We start from the raw sequence: 16,984 nt of genomic DNA, 5'->3' as shown, positions 1-16,984 counted from the left end.
ACCCCTGCTGAGCCTGGTTTGGCAAATGTTGCACACCACAGTCCGTCGGTCATCCGGTGTTTCCTTAAAGAACCTCCACACTTCTGAAGATCTAGCCCTCGCCGCAAGAGCCCTCACCACGGGAGCTTCACTAGTTGACAGTGGCGCTGATGCACCAGCTCTGGCCCTGCCTCTCCGTCTGGCCCCACCACTGCCTCTTCCAACCTGTTCAGGTCGAGGACTCTCCTCCGTCTCAGAAGCACTGTGTTCACCCGGCCTCTCAACCCAGCTTGGGTCTGTCACCTCATCATCCTCCGATCCCTCAGTCTGCTCCCCCCTCGGACTTCCTGCCCTGACAACAACTTCCCCACTGTCTGACAACCGTGTCTCCTCATCGTCGGACACCTCTTTACACACTTCCACTACGTCAAGAAGGTCATCATCACCCACAGACTGTGACTGGTGGAAAACCTGGGCATCGGAAAATTGCTCAGCAGCAACCGGACAAGTGGTTTGTGACTGTGGGAAGGGTCCAGAAAACAGTTCCTCAGAGTATGCCGGTTCAAATGGCAAATTTTCCTGGGAGGGGGCAGACTGGGGGGGAGGAGGCTGAGGTGCAGGAACTGGAGGAGTGGGGATTTCGGTGACATGGGTGGACTGCGTGGAAGACTGACTGGTGGTGGACAAATCGCTCGAAGCATTGTCAGCAATCCACGACATCACCTGTTCGCACTGTTCTGGCCTCAACAGTGCTCTACCACGAGTCCCAGTAACTTCAGACATGAACCTAGGGAGTGTAGCTCTGCGGCGTTCCCCTGCTCCCTCATCAGCAGGTGGTGTCTCACCCCGCCCAGGACCACGGCCTCTGACCCCTGCAGTAGTTGGACGCCCACGTCCCCGCCCTCGTCCTCTACCCCTAGCCCTCGGGTTAAACATTTTTAAAATGAGAGTTATAACTTTTTTTTTTTTTTTTACTTCTTTTTGTTTTTTTTTGTGTTTTTTTGTGTTTTTTTTTTTTTTTTGTGTTTTTTGTTTTTTTTTGAGTTTTTAAAACCAAACAATCCTATCCTATTGCTATGGCTATTTTCTAGCCAAGTATCAAAGGAAGCACACTACTATGCCAGATGAGATGACACTGAGTTAGTGCCTAATAGAAATCCAACCCCTACTGAATTTTGCCACTTCGGCCTTTGCTATGGATATGTGCGCCACTAAGCGCAGAACACAGCGGTCGCAAGTCTCACTACAAATTGCTCAGAATTGGCAAGTACATGCACTGCAGAAACTACAGCCACCAGCAGATCAACCAGAAATCAAATATATAGAACGCTACTGTAGGCTTCAAGAAGCTGTTTGTATTCTCCTATGGCTATTTTCTAGCCAAGTATCAAAGGAAGCACACTACTATGCCAGATGAGATGACACTGAGTTATTGCCTAATAGAAATCCAACCCCTACTGAATTTTCCCACTTCGGCCTTTGCTATGGATATGTGCGCCACTAAGCGCAGAACACAGCGGTCGCAAGTCTCACTACAAATTGCTCAGAATTGGCAAGTACATGCACTGCAGAAACTACAGCCACCAGCAGATCAACCAGAAATCAAATATATAGAACGCTACTGTAGGCTTCAAGAAGCTGTTTGTATTCTCCTATGGCTATTTTCTAGCCAAGTATCAAAGGAAGCACACTACTATGCCAGATGAGATGACACTGAGTTATTGCCTAATAGAAATCCAACCCCTACTGAATTTTCCCACTTCGGCCTTTGCTATGGATATGTGCGCCACTAAGCGCAGAACACAGCGGTCGCAAGTCTCACTACAAATTGCTCAGAATTGGCAAGTACATGCACTGCAGAAACTACAGCCACCAGCAGATCAACCAGAAATCAAATATATAGAACGCTACTGTAGGCTTCAAGAAGCTGTTTGTATTCTCCTATGGCTATTTTCTAGCCAAGTATCAAAGGAAGCACACTACTATGCCAGATGAGATGACACTGAGTTATTGCCTAATAGAAATCCAACCCCTACTGAATTTTGCCACTTCGGCCTTTGCTATGGATATGTGCGCCACTAAGCGCAGAACACAGCGGTCGCAAGTCTCACTACAAATTGCTCAGAATTGGCAAGTACATGCACTGCAGAAACTACAGCCACCAGCAGATCAACCAGAAATCAAATATATAGAACGCTACTGTAGGCTTCAAGAAGCTGTTTGTATTCTCCTATGGCTATTTTCTAGCCAAGTATCAAAGGAAGCACACTACTATGCCAGATGAGATGACACTGAGTTAGTGCCTAATAGAAATCCAACCCCTACTGAATTTTCCCACTTCGGCCTTTGCTATGGATATGTGCGCCACTAAGCGCAGAACACAGCGGTCGCAAGTCTCACTACAAATTGCTCAGAATTGGCAAGTACATGCACTGCAGAAACTACAGCCACCAGCAGATCAACCAGAAATCAAATATATAGAACGCTACTGTAGGCTTCAAGAAGCTGTTTGTATTCTCCTATGGCTATTTTCTAGCCAAGTATCAAAGGAAGCACACTACTATGCCAGATGAGATGACACTGAGTTATTGCCTAATAGAAATCCAACCCCTACTGAATTTTCCCACTTCGGCCTTTGCTATGGATATGTGCGCCACTAAGCGCAGAACACAGCGGTCGCAAGTCTCACTACAAATTGCTCAGAATTGGCAAGTACATGCACTGCAGAAACTACAGCCACCAGCAGATCAACCAGAAATCAAATATATAGAACGCTACTGTAGGCTTCAAGAAGCTGTTTGTATTCTCCTATGGCTATTTTCTAGCCAAGTATCAAATGAAGCACACTACTATGCCAGATGAGATGACACTGAGTTATTGCCTAATAGAAATCCAACCCCTACTGAATTTTCCCACTTCGGCCTTTGCTATGGATATGTGCGCCACTAAGCGCAGAACACAGCGGTCGCAAGTCTCACTACAAATTGCTCAGAATTGGCAAGTACATGCACTGCAGAAACTACAGCCACCAGCAGATCAACCAGAAATCAAATATATAGAACGCTACTGTAGGCTTCAAGAAGCTGTTTGTATTCTCCTATGGCTATTTTCTAGCCAAGTATCAAAGGAAGCACACTACTATGCCAGATGAGATGACACTGAGTTATTGCCTAATAGAAATCCAACCCCTACTGAATTTTCCCACTTCGGCCTTTGCTATGGATATGTGCGCCACTAAGCGCAGAACACAGCGGTCGCAAGTCTCACTACAAATTGCTCAGAATTGGCAAGTACATGCACTGCAGAAACTACAGCCACCAGCAGATCAACCAGAAATCAAATATATAGAACGCTACTGTAGGCTTCAAGAAGCTGTTTGTATTCTCCTATGGCTATTTTCTAGCCAAGTATCAAAGGAAGCACACTACTATGCCAGATGAGATGACACTGAGTTATTGCCTAATAGAAATCCAACCCCTACTGAATTTTCCCACTTCGGTCTTTGCTATGGATATGTGTGCCACTAAGAGCTAAACACAACGGTAGCAAGTCCCCCTGCTAATTCCTCACAAAATGGTAATAGATGCAAATTAAAATAAAAAAAGTAGAACGTTATTGTAGCCCTAAGAAGGGCTGTTGGGTTCTTTGAGAATCACTCCTGCCTAACAGTAAGCTAATAGAACACCCTAACGCTTTCCCTGACCAGCAGCAGCTCTCTCCCTAGCGGCATCCAGAGACAGAATGATCCGAGCAGCGCGGCCAGCGGCTAGTCTATCCCAGGGTCACCTGATCTGGCCAGCCAACCACTGCTATCGACGTGTAAGGGTACCACGTCATGCTGGGTGGAGTGCAGAGTCTCCTGGCTTGTGATTGGCTCTGTTTCTGGCCGCCAAAAAGCAAAACGGCGGGAGCTGCCATTTTCTCGAGCGGGCGAAGTATTCGTCCGAGTAACGAGCAGTTTCGAGTACCCTAATGCTCGACCGAGCATCAAGCTCGGACGAGCATGTTCGCTCATCTCTATTCCAAATGTGATGAGATTGGCAAAAAATCACATTTGAGTCACTTTCTTGTGGGCTCAGTTTTTACAACTTTCACTGCGTACTCCAAAAGATGCTTCTACTTTATTCTTTGGCTTGGTACAATCACGGTGACACCAAATTTATATCGGTTTTATTGTGTATACATACATTTTCAAAAATCAAATCAATGTGTACAAAAAAAACCCTGAATTTTCGCCATCTTCTGACGCTAATAACTTTAAAACTTTGTGTACTTAGCGGTATAGGAAGTCATTTTCATTGCTGTGCAACCTTTTCATCACTTTTTATTACGTTTTTTATGTGATGTAAACTGGTGTAAAAGTGTTTTGGACATTTGGGCGCTATGTTAGCAATACCTAACATGTTTGATTTTTTACTGTTTATTTAGTTTTATATCATTTCCAGGGAAGGTAGGTTGATTTGAAATTTTTATTTTTTTTAAATTTTTTTTTTACTATTTTTAAGACCATCTAGGGTTTTTTAACCCTAAGCAGTCTGATCGTTTCTACTTTCTACTGCAATACTCCTGTACTCATATTGTGACCTCTTACCTCCCCCTCATAGTGTGGCCCCTTATCTCCCCCTTATATTGTGGACCCTCTCATCTCCTCTTCATATTGTGGCCCCTCATTTCCTCCTCATATTGTGTTCCCTCTTATATGCCCAACATTTTCCCCCTCGCATAACCCCCCATAATGTGGGCCCCATCTCATACTCCCATAATGTGGGCCCTATCTCATACCACCCACAACGTGGGCCCCCTTTCATATCTCCCATAATGTGGACCCCCTCTCATATTCCACCATAATGTGGGCCCCCTCTCATATCCGCCTATATTGTTGGCCCTCTAGAATTTTCAACCATATTAGGGGCCCCCTCTTATACGCCCCCCATATTATGGGCCCCCTCTCATATCCCACCATATTTTGGGAATCCTCTTATACCCTCCCATATTATGGTCCCCTCTCATACCCCCCCCCCCCCCCATACTGTGCTCCAACCACTCATTCTCTTTTCCTTGTTTTAAATAAATTAAAAAAAAATTAAACATCACATACTCACCTGACAGTTTATAGTAGATATGACATAGTTTATGACGATCCATAAAAAACAGTTCCCAAATAGATCACATATATAAAACATATATATGATCAATTGGAAATATACGTTTCTGTTGTGACGTTGTGGGGACGTTTTATACAGTAGATTTGGAAACTAGAGTTAATGTGGGGTTTATATTGGTAAAGATGTAGATGAAGAGAGGGTTAGGATGACTTACCTTTACTGTATACTATTTTTATGTTTGTCAGAGGGAAAAGGAGACAAATGCTAGTCACGTGAAACAATGGGGAGAAAAATACATCTGCTGTCCTGCCGGCAAGCAGGGATTCTTTGCATCATATTTCACTATGATGCAAGAACTCCAGTTCCCACCACTGTGCTTGGTCTGTGGAATCTGACCAGCAAGCATTCAGTTTTTCAAGGACCAAGCCTAAATCTACATAAACAGCAACATTATTTTCACCAGTGTGCTATCTGTTTTTTTATACACAATCAAGCGACCCTTAAAGCGGTTGTGACAAGCTATTCTGCTTTTTACATTTGGCTTACCAAAGGATTACTGACCATGGATCCATTGTTTGTGACCTGAAAACAACACAAGTGTGCAGGTACAGTAGCCTAAGGGGGCATACATAGGGGAAAAAACTGGATTGCAGCCCACCAAATATACAAAAGATTAGTAGAGCCACAATACACAAAGTTCACAGAGAAGGAAAAGGAAGATGGAAATGTATATGTTTGGGATGTACAGAGTATATGCAAATGGCAGTTAGTAGCTTTAAGAACATTTTATATTATCTTGATTTTGTGGCATAACCCCTTTAAATAGCATTTATTTAATGCATCCATTACACACCCTGGAAGTCAACCTTTACAGCTTGAGTTATAGTTTCCGCTAATAAATGAGTAATTACATATGTAAACTTTTTCAAAGTGCTGTGTTGCAGTGTTGTGAAGTCATTGTCTCCGAAATAGCCATGTAATAAATTAACTTGTCAAGAAGATACGACATGTAATAATGGTATTCTGCCTGTCCAATATGCAAATAAACTCGGATTTACACAACTATTCAATTTTCCCTTTGCTAAAACCTCCAATTAAAACTGACAAAGATTAGCTCTTTAACCCTTTATTCGCTCAAGTTGACTCCAGCCGTTCACAGGCCTCTGTTCATCATGAGGATGTAAGGCACAGAAGGGGTTAATGTATATTTTATAGCACAGTACTGTACTTGTTTACATGAACGTAACTCTTGAGTCTATTGGGGAAAATGGCCATCTGAAATCAGTGGAGCGGCAAAGCTGAGCTGGAATTCATCTCAAAATAAGAAACAAAGGCATGCAATTTTTTACAGCAGTCTGTATGTTTTGTATATTAATTTTTATGTATTTTATATAATTAGTAGGGCACCAATATACGGTGTTATTAGGTATCATTATCACAGGTTTTGCATTATGTATTTAATATTAAGGCATATAATGATATGTTCCCCAAGACTTAAACAGATCCTAACCAACAGATATTTACATTTTACTGCAAGTTGTCTGATAATTCATTAAATAATCGTCCAGTAATCCAGTACTTGATAGCCTACTCTCAATAGCCTTACCAGCAGTTTTACCTCTTTACTCTGCTCTTTGATATATACTGACCATGTGAAATTCTGGACTAGCCCAATAATAAAATGTCTGATAAAAAATTATTCATTTTTCAGTCATTACTTTTCAAATGTTTTTCTAGTACTGTATATACTAGTGTATAAGCCGAGTTTTTCAGCACAAAAATGTGCTGAAAAACCTCACCTCGGCTTATACACTAGTCAATGAAAAAAACGTAATACTCACCCTCCGTCATCCCCGAGGTTCGTGTCGGCTCCCGATCCACGTGGCGTCTCCCAGCGGCTCTTCTTCTATCTTCTCTTTGCAATAGCCGGCAGACTGGCGCCCATGCGATCTGCCGGCTATTGCAAAGAGAAGATAGAAGAGGAGCCGCCTGGAGCCGCCAGGAGCCGTGACGTGGATAGGGAGCCGCAACAAACATCGGGGATGATGGAGGGGGGGGGGGGTGAGTATTAAGTTCATTTGTTTTATCAGTTTGGCAAACTGCGTGGGACAGGCTGTATGCTACGTGAGGCAGGCTATTTACTTCATGGGGCTGGCTGTATACTACATGCGGGCTGGCTGTATGCTATGTGGGGCAGGCTGTACACTACATGGGGGCTGGCTGTATACTACATGGGGGCTGGCTGTATACTACATGGGGACTGGCTGTACACTACATGGGGGCTGGCTGTATACTACATGGAGGCTGGCTGTACACTACATGGGGCTGGCTGTATGCTACAGGGGACTGGCTGGCTGTAAACTACAGGGGGCTGGCTGGCTGTAAACTACTGGGGCTGGCTGTATACTACATGGTGGCTGGCTGGCAGTATATGACGGACCAATGTATTTCCCACCCTTGGCTTATACTCGAGTCAATAGGTTTTCCCAGTTTTTGGTGGTAAAATTAGGGGTCTCGGCTTATACTCAATATATACGGTAGGTCCCTTTCATTTAGCAGTGTTCTGCTCGGTATTAAGCATCAGAATTTGGAAGCCAAAACCACCACAAAGTCAAAAGAGTCAATGCAATCAAATAAAGATGATGTTGCATCTGTGTTACCGCTATTGAAATAGTAACTGCATTTGAGATCATTTTTGATATTGTGTGTGAGGGTGTAATGAACTTTTTTTTAATAGACTTCAGTAAGAGATTCTTCTTAGTTTGTAAAGAAACAGACTGTGCCCAGTAGTTACAGTGTTACTTCTCTATTGTCAAGGACTGCCCGTCTACCTGACTCGATTTTCTATCCTCTTTTCTGTTTGTTTACATAACTTTGAGCAGTGATTGTTAACCCTTTCTGCTCTCTCCCTGGCTGTAGTATGCTATGAGCATTATTTTTTCAAACATAAAGCTGAATGTGAAGGTTTAATCCTCCCTGCTCACACACAGGGAAATTAGATGTAAGCTCTCAGACACACTTTAGGCAGGCTAGAATAGGGATCTGTACAAGAAGGAGAATGATGTTATTTTTTACAAATTCAGTGCAACGTCTTAATAAAGTATTTAAAAAAAAGTTCACAACACAACCCCCCCACACACACACAATATTACAAATTATCTCAAATGTTGCTTATGCTTTGAAGCAAATAAACCAGTTAAAAACCAGCTGAAGATACTCATCCCCGCCCCTCTACATCTTGATCCTGGTGCTCTTCTTCACTAATCTTAACATGCTGGGATCACCTCGAAAAGAAACTTATAATTAGCAGCACTGACTGTGGAGACAAGATGCTCCTGGCTGCTAATTATTCATGCCCCCGCATCTCCCTCTCCCATGCTTTAGAGGCCAGCCATGCCCACCGTCCTACTATCTCATTGCCTGATACAGCAGCCGGAAGCTGGCCTCAGTACTGCTTTTGTACCCCTGTTAACAAACGAGAGAGACAGCACCAGGGGACACCAGGAGCAACAAAGAAAGTGAAAATAGGTTTGTTTTTTAAAAAATTCCCTCCCCAGACGGCTCCAGAATTTTATAAACAATTGGACAACCCCTGGAAGGAGTTAAAGCAGTTTTCCAGTCTTTTAACATTATTGACAAGATATAATAATTTAACAAATGGGATAAGCTAAAACTAAGCTACAGTGATTCAGCCACTTTATTGAAAACAGAGCCGTCTGCCATCTTATGTATAAGTCATTAATATTCAAGTGAGTCTGCCAGTACCCAAATCATCTCACAAGTAAAATATGCAATAATATGTAGGGCACTTTAAGGAATTTGAAAACTTACTTTATCTTTCCTATTTGCCAGTAATCTATCATTTTAGAAAAACTTCAATTTATAATATTATGCAAATTATCTTAGTGCACTTGGGGCTTGTTTGTGTCTTCTGGTGCACACATTTGCTTCCTAGTTATGTCCTTTACACATTAATTGACATCTCTCATAGAAATGTTGTAGAAAATAGGCCAGCAGCAGTAGGAATGGCTCCTCCCACAATGCAATAAAGGGCTCATCTGCATGAATATATTAATATTTTCATGAGAATTAGGAATAGTGTGTCTTAGGCTGGGTTTACATTATGTTTTCTATATACCGTATTTTTCGGACTATAAGGCGCACCAGATTATAAGGTGCACCAATAATAAATGCCTGCTAAAACATCTAGGTTCATATATAAGGATTATAAGGATGAATGACCATCAGGTGGCAGACCTGTGCACAGTTCAAGGCAGCTGTTGTCTGTAAGTTCAGTTCATATATAAGGCGCACTGGACTATAAGGCACAACTATGATTTATGAGAAAATCAAAGATTTTTTTGTGCGCCTTATAGTCCGAAAAATACAGTACACACAGAGCAGGACCAGCGCAAGCACTGGGCATACCTGGGCCAGGGTCCAGGACTCCTAGGGGGGGCCCAAATAAGGTTCTAAATAAGGAATGTAGGGGGTTAGGTGGTTTTATATATTAAATCCATAGGGGGCTAGGGGCACTTTATATAGAATAGAATAGGGGGACTGTTTAGTATGATAAACTAGGGAAAAGGAGACTTTTTCATTTCAGAATTTTTAATGCCAGATGACTTCACTACAAAGGGGCCTACTAAGGCTCTGTCGCCCAGAGGCCTACTGAAACCTGGAGCCGACCCTGGTTTAGTGTATATGTCGGGAAAGCTCTATTGACATATACCGGCAGACAGAGGCATAGTTGTTGCATCCGTCTGAACAGTATACATTGCATCTGCCACAAAAAGCAGAATGAAAAGATGCAGCAAGCACCCCCCGACGTGTTCTTACAATGTATGGAACCAAAGATAATGTGAACGCAGCCTTATTAAGCACCTTACGTTTGCAGGTTATATTCGTGGGGTGATTTAGAAGCTTTGAAATGATAGATTCATAGGAGCAGTATGTGAATTCATTCTTTAGGATCGAGGAATTATTTAAAAAACACAAACCGTGCTGACCTGTTGACAAATGCTGAAGATTCTGATTACTATCATATAGACAATGAAATGACTTCATGTAATACAGACAGATCATACCTCATTTCTGCCTTTTTAGATAAATTATTATCCCTTAAACACAAGGCTGAGCAAGGTCATTTTTTTTGTTTGGTGGAAATGGACAAAACCAACACAATTTTCAGTGAGCGTCAGACCTTTATATTGCTCCATCAGGGATATTTTTAATTGTCATAATGAACTGCAAAACTCTGTGACCTTCGGAGACGTCTCATGGAAAAAAAAAAAGAGGAAAAACACTCCATATATTTAAAGGTAACAAATGATTCATGGCAGCTTAGCAGAAAGGCCTGTGGGTCTTCTCTTCCTGTGCGAATATTTTTTTCTGCATTACAAACCCTAACATTAAATTGTGATAAATGGAGAGCGGAGGCTATTCATACAAATCAATGGCTTTAGTGTATGTGTCATTAGCTTGAGAGATGCAGGCAGCGGTCAGTACTATTAATCATGCGATGATCCGCTGTCTTCAACTGGATGCAAGTAGATGCGTAAGGAAGGTTGAGGAATTAAATTATCTGCGTGTTTTGTTTTATATATTCACCTGGTAATAGTGTAGGACCATGGGCTTCAGGCTGCAGTTTAGGAAAGAGCCTGCCCTCCCCCTTTCTGACTTTGTATGTGAAACATATCATAATTTGTTTTTAATAATGAAATAAAAACATTGTATCCTGCAGTAAAACGCCTTCTGTAGCTCATGGAGAGACACAATGCACAGTGACATGCACACCATGGAACTGCACATCAGGATGCAATAAAATAAATATTGCAGAAGTGATATCAGTGATTTTTCTTTATATTTAGCCATAAAACACTGCTTTTTATTTCCTTTTATTGAGTAAGTCCAGGGCTACATAGAGCCTTCAGGATCAGGAGGAAAGCTATAATGTACAGTATTCCTCTCTCACTTCCTATAAATCTAATGTTCACTAACCCATGACCATGTTCTTCATTCCGGTAAGTTGCCGTGGTAAGGAGTATGATTAGACTTTAATATATTACTGATAGAGTTCATTTTGGCTATGACAGGGATATGTAAAAGAATACAGTGTTTTGGGGGACTGAGTTTTGAAAAGAGGAAGGATTTTCAGAATGAACAAATATTCATCACTATAACACACCGTTTAAATAGTATTTTCAGGTTGGCAGTGAATATCTTCATTTTACAGCCTCATGGGAGGAAAAATTGTCTGCAACGGCAAAAAGTGATCCTTTTAGTACCTACCATAGACGGAAAGATAGCCCAAAGTAGTGGCGTTTAGTGCTTCATTGAAAAGACAGGACAGCCTGAATGATGCCCACTGATCCAATGCTTTTATACCAAAAAAACAGCCCCCTCAATTCACTCTCAGCTTGAACTCCATAGTGGCTAGAACTATGGTTTTGGTGATGGTTGTGGCTTTGTGCACAACAAAACCAGAGATACAGACAGTCAAAGACACAGTCAGGTATTGGAACTTTATATTCCCACCTATCTCTTTAGCTCCAGTTGTAAAGAACAGAGAAGCATATTCCTGATGTGTTTAAAGAATTTGATCCTTACAATTATTTCAGAAGCATGGTTCTAGCTGTTCAAGTCTGAAAGTCCAAGACAGGTGCATCTGATATGACGCTGCCCCACCAGCTTCTAAAAGTAACTGTAAAGTTGTGGGCCCTAATATTATCATTACGGACACTCATTATTAGCAAATTCCTAAAGCACTGTTGACACATATTTATTTTATCAGTAGCTTTCTTCATAGTCCTAGCCTTGGACTTTTATGGGCCAAGTTCTCCTGCCAATAACCTGTTCAATAACTTCTTGCCTTCATACCTATTAAGCAACAGACCTCAGGTTGCATCAAAATGTGGCAAAGTATTTGGTGCCTCACAGAATTACATCCATAGAATAGTTGAGACACTGGTGAGCTGAATAGCCATGTGAAATTAAAAAAAAGGGTTGAGGACCTTCCTAGCTCAGTAGCCCATTAGTGGAAGCACCTATTTACATGTGGGCCAGTCCAAGCCAGCAGTTCGAACCCTTTTGGCTCAGTTTGCACAAAAAAGTCTAAACTGAAACAAAAAAGTCTCAGAAATTAGTACAAGAAACCAGAAAACATGTTGGTAAATCGTCCCATTGTCCTCAATAATGATCTTCAATGTAGTGACACAACAAGAAGCCTTGGAAATGATAATATGGTACTGCCCAGCCCTGATTTTAATATTGTCAAATCTTTCTGGGATTAGAAATAATGAATGTGGAGCACATTCTTCATGAATCTGGTGCCCCCTGCATTGCTCTGGAAGAGTGCACTATTTTTATCTTTTATTGCAACCTTAACATGGGGAGTGCAATGCATTTCTATCTGACTTTGCATGATAAATATGGCGCATGGTCTGACTGAGCAGCGGAACGCTCATTTCAGTGCAGAATTTCAGTGTCACATCATGCATAGTGCAGCTTGTGTTGCGTGTGCCAGAAATGTGTCTCGGACACTTTCTAAATAGCTGTGCAAGCAGTTTGGACATGAAAAAACATGCAAAGTCGAAAAGAAAACTGGCGCAGGGGCTTTAGTAAATCTGGCCAATAGCTGTGATTTATTGCTTGCTGCAAACCCCCTACTGAGTTCCTTTAAGAACTGTGCAAGGTTACAAAGATGAAATGATGCTGATTTGAATGAAATTGGTGTCTACTCCTTATATTGATTTGATTTAGAGTTTTCTTTACTTATCCTCAGGGGTTTCCATTACACTCACCATTTTAGAAGAGTGAAATGGAAACTGAGAACGGATGGTGAACTGAAAGTTCCATTCACAATTGACTTTATTGTACGGAAGGATGCAATTCCGTTACAATTCCATTTCTGCTGTTTTATAACATAAGGGGTTTGAATTGAGCCTTACTTTTCTATTAATACTTCTACTTTTGAAAGCTTCCTAAACCTGTAGAATGTATTCCAATATCTTCACCTGTTTAGGAATTTTAAATTCACTTTAGCAGACAGACTAAGAATTACCACTGAACTCAAGTGTAACTAGAAATTTTACTCTAAAAAGCAATGGATAAAATATGTAGCTCTTGGAGGATAAGGGTCTTTATTGCTCAGTAGGATTTTCTTGGCTATTTGGGCCTCTAGTCAACCATTAGCCAGGTAGGATGGAAATTGTTGATTTTTTTTTCAACAAACAGTGTAGTGCAGAGACAAGGCCGGGCATGATATTGACACTGTGGGATTGGCATCTCTAAAATGATTGCTTAGAGGAAGGAGCAAATGTCTTATTTCCTGTCATCATCTCATTAATGCTCTACTCAGAATAGCTGGTTTCTCCGTGCAGAAGAACCTTGACAAGTTTTATGAACAGAGGTTGAAAGAAACATTAAACTAATTTGACCGCACACGAGCCACATAGTCCTTCTTGTTAGACAAAAAGCATGTTTCCCAGACTTGCTAAGTATGTTGCAGACATGGTAGATTGTACAGAGCCAATTCACATCCTTCAAGTCTATCCTATAAGTTCTGACGTTAAGTAAAATCTGAACTTCTACAGCAGAAACCCATGGAGCCCCACAATCTGAGTGACAGCACTCAATATCAGCCATATTATAAACACATTATTATGGTAATAATTTTACTTAATAATTCGTAGCATGCATTAACACTAGGTCTAAACTTTGTATAGAAGACTTAGACATGTTACATGGATTCAGTAACAATTCAGTTTATGTAATCTCTGTAAAGAATGTCTCTAAACATCAAAGCATTTACCTTTTCATATTTAGGTTTGGGCTTGAAGGAAGTTAAATTATATGAAATGTGTATTGTGTTGGAGTTCCATCTTAATCATTTGAATAGAAATGGATCTTTAGGGATTTCACTGAAGCCTTTATTCTAATTAGAAGGGTTCTGGTACTCTCCTACAGTCAGCATTCTGCAGGGATTTACAGGTCATGGGATACATAAAAAGACAAAATAAGATATTACAGAGCAATAAAATGGTTAAAAAGAACAATAGGAATGAGGGCCCAGGTCCCAAGAAATTACAAGTGAAAAGTTGTGAGGCATAACAAAAGAGCTCTGGTTCTTATCTGTTTGTGGCCTCGAGGTCAGTGATGGCGAACCTTTGACACGCGTGTCAGTGCTGACATGCGTAGCTATTTTCAGTGACACCGGCCGGAGAGTTAAGTTTCATCCTCAGGTGCAGTAGCCGAGAGGCTGGGAGATTGTCATGCACTGAGCTGACAGCACTTCCTTCTCCTCCTCGTCCCCCGTACCGCCCCCTGCCCCTGGGTGAGCTGTGGCTCGTGTCTCCAGACAGCCCAGGTATTAGCACGGAGCACAGACCCGGCCATATACCCAGGAGACTCCTCTGCAGCTCCAGATAGCTGTGGAGGGGGAGGGTGGCAGCACAGTCAGAGGCCACATCGCTGCTGCCTTGTGTGATATCCCAGGAGCTGCCACCTCTACACTGACCATCTCTACAGCAGGGATGAGGGAGGACAACCACTCTCATCATACAGTGAGTAATGTCAGTGTACTGTATGATGAAAGACTGGGCTTGTGTGTAAATTTTGTGACATACAAGCCCTGAAGTAATCGCAACGCCTTGAAAATAGCCAGATTGCGATTATTTTGCTCCTCATGAAGGAGATGCAGACAGCGGCGCCTGCGACTCACTATAACCTGTGAACTTTCTTGACTGAAAGTTTGCAGGTTACTAAGCATTTCCACACCTGTCTGATTGTAACTGATCTATTACAATGTGCGATTTGCACATTGTAATAAATAGATGATGTGGAAAATCCCCATATACAGGCGATCCCCTACTTAAGAACACCCGACTTACAGACGACCCCTAGTTACAAACGGACCTCTGGATGTTGGTAATTTACTGTACTTTAGTTCCAGGTTATAATACACAGCTGCAACAGTTATCAGAAGTGTCTACACTTAAGCTTTAGTGTTAATCCTAGTTCTTATGATAACCTAACATTTTTTTAAAATCCAATAGCCACATAGACCATAAAAAATTTGATTGGGGTTGCAATTATAAAACATACAGTTCCGACTTACATACAAATTCAACTTAAGAACAAACTTGCAGAACCTATCTTGTACGTAACCCTGGGATTGCCTGTACTGCCATACTGTAGTATGGCAGTACATGGTAGGATCAATCAGAAAACCTAGGGTTAAAGTACCCTAGAAGTTAAATAATTATACATATTTGTTATTTAAACTATAAATATCACAAAATTATGTTTTTTTTGTCAAGGTGACACACCACCTGAGTTATACTCGGTTTTTTGGCAAATGTTGACACACCAAGTTCAAAAGGTTGCCCATCACTGATCTAGGTCAAAAGATAATGGGGGTTAATGAAGCTGGCATGGATATTAAGACCACTTTTCAAGGTGTTAAGTCCCTTCATTAATTAATACTCCCATTTCCCTCTGTGTTTTTAAATTTTGGATCAAAACCGTGAACCGCAAATCTTCAATAATGTGGTCATTCTGGAGAAATGTGTGGCCACTAGGAGATCCTTCCTTCTGTTGTTAATATCAGATCGGTGAGAGTCCATGTGCTGATGAAGTTCCGGGCCTGTTTTCCCCTATAGAGGCTGTGGTGGTACAATGTTCACACATAAAAAGACACCACAATGGAAGACCTGCAGAAAAATGTACTCTTGATCATATGTACCTTTTGTCACAGCTACATAAAGATATGTTATATTGTACCTTTCATTAGCATCTGCTGGGTGACTAGGCAGTTGCCAATTGGGATGGGCTGGAAAGGAGCAGTGTCCCCCCACCCTTGGGAAACATGTGACCTTTTCAAATATATGAATAACTCCCCACACTCGGGATTGGCTGTAGAGAAGCAGGGGGCGTCGCTAAGCCCAGTCATGGTTGTTTTCATATATTTGAAAAGGTCACATGGCGAATCTGCTCCCCAAGGGTGGACGGAAAATGCTCCTTTCCAGCTCCTCCCAAAAGGCAACTGCCTAGTCACACAGCAGATGCTAATGAACGGTACAATATAACATATCTTTTTTTCTCTAAAACCAATTTTTAATACAAAAACACTTTGGCAGTGTATGTACTATGCTCTGTGGGGACTGGGGGAGTGCTAAAAATGGGTCTCCTGGTGACAGGTTCCCTTTAAAAGGGGCATTCTCACTATGGTCGGATTCATCAGAATTAGCTTCCCTTGTCTGCACATTGCTCTATGCCTTCTGTCTGCCCCCCCCCCCCCCCGCATTAAGAAACCATTTTAGACAACAGGCACTTTATGCCAGCAAGCAGCACTGTGCAGAGACTTACTCTACAAGCTACAGACAAGATAATGTCTTTGTAGCAGAGCGGACTGTGTATTTATTGATTGATTATATCCATCTCATGGATCTCATCATCTCTCATCTGTCTCATCTCTCTTTTTGTATTTGTCAGATGCTAGTAGAATATTAAGAAGCTAAAAAAATGTGTAGATAAACCCTGTACCATGATAATATATGCACATCGTCAGCACATAGCATCTCATAGCACAGAGGAATCATGAAGTGTCTGCTTAGAGAATCCCCACCCACACTCTGGAATCTTACACTGAACTGTATAGGAGCTAAAACAGCAATTAAACTAAGGTTCACAATCTTTATTGTGTAAAATTAAGATTTGAGAACTTTCTTTCATGGGAAAACCCCTTATATTATGCAAGTAAGCTGTCTCTATTGATGGCTGCTGCATTGCTTATTTGATTTTCAGTCACTTATATTTGGTAGCCCAACTGGAGAAATACAGACCTTTGCTCCAGTAAGTGTTTTTCCAGGTTTGTCTATTACTATTTGACTTTTGTCATG

The sequence above is a fragment of the Engystomops pustulosus genome, chromosome 7, assembly GCF_040894005.1.
Source record: "Engystomops pustulosus chromosome 7, aEngPut4.maternal, whole genome shotgun sequence".
NCBI lineage: Eukaryota > Metazoa > Chordata > Amphibia > Anura > Leptodactylidae > Engystomops > Engystomops pustulosus.
Note: the sequence above shows the minus strand (reverse complement) of the source record.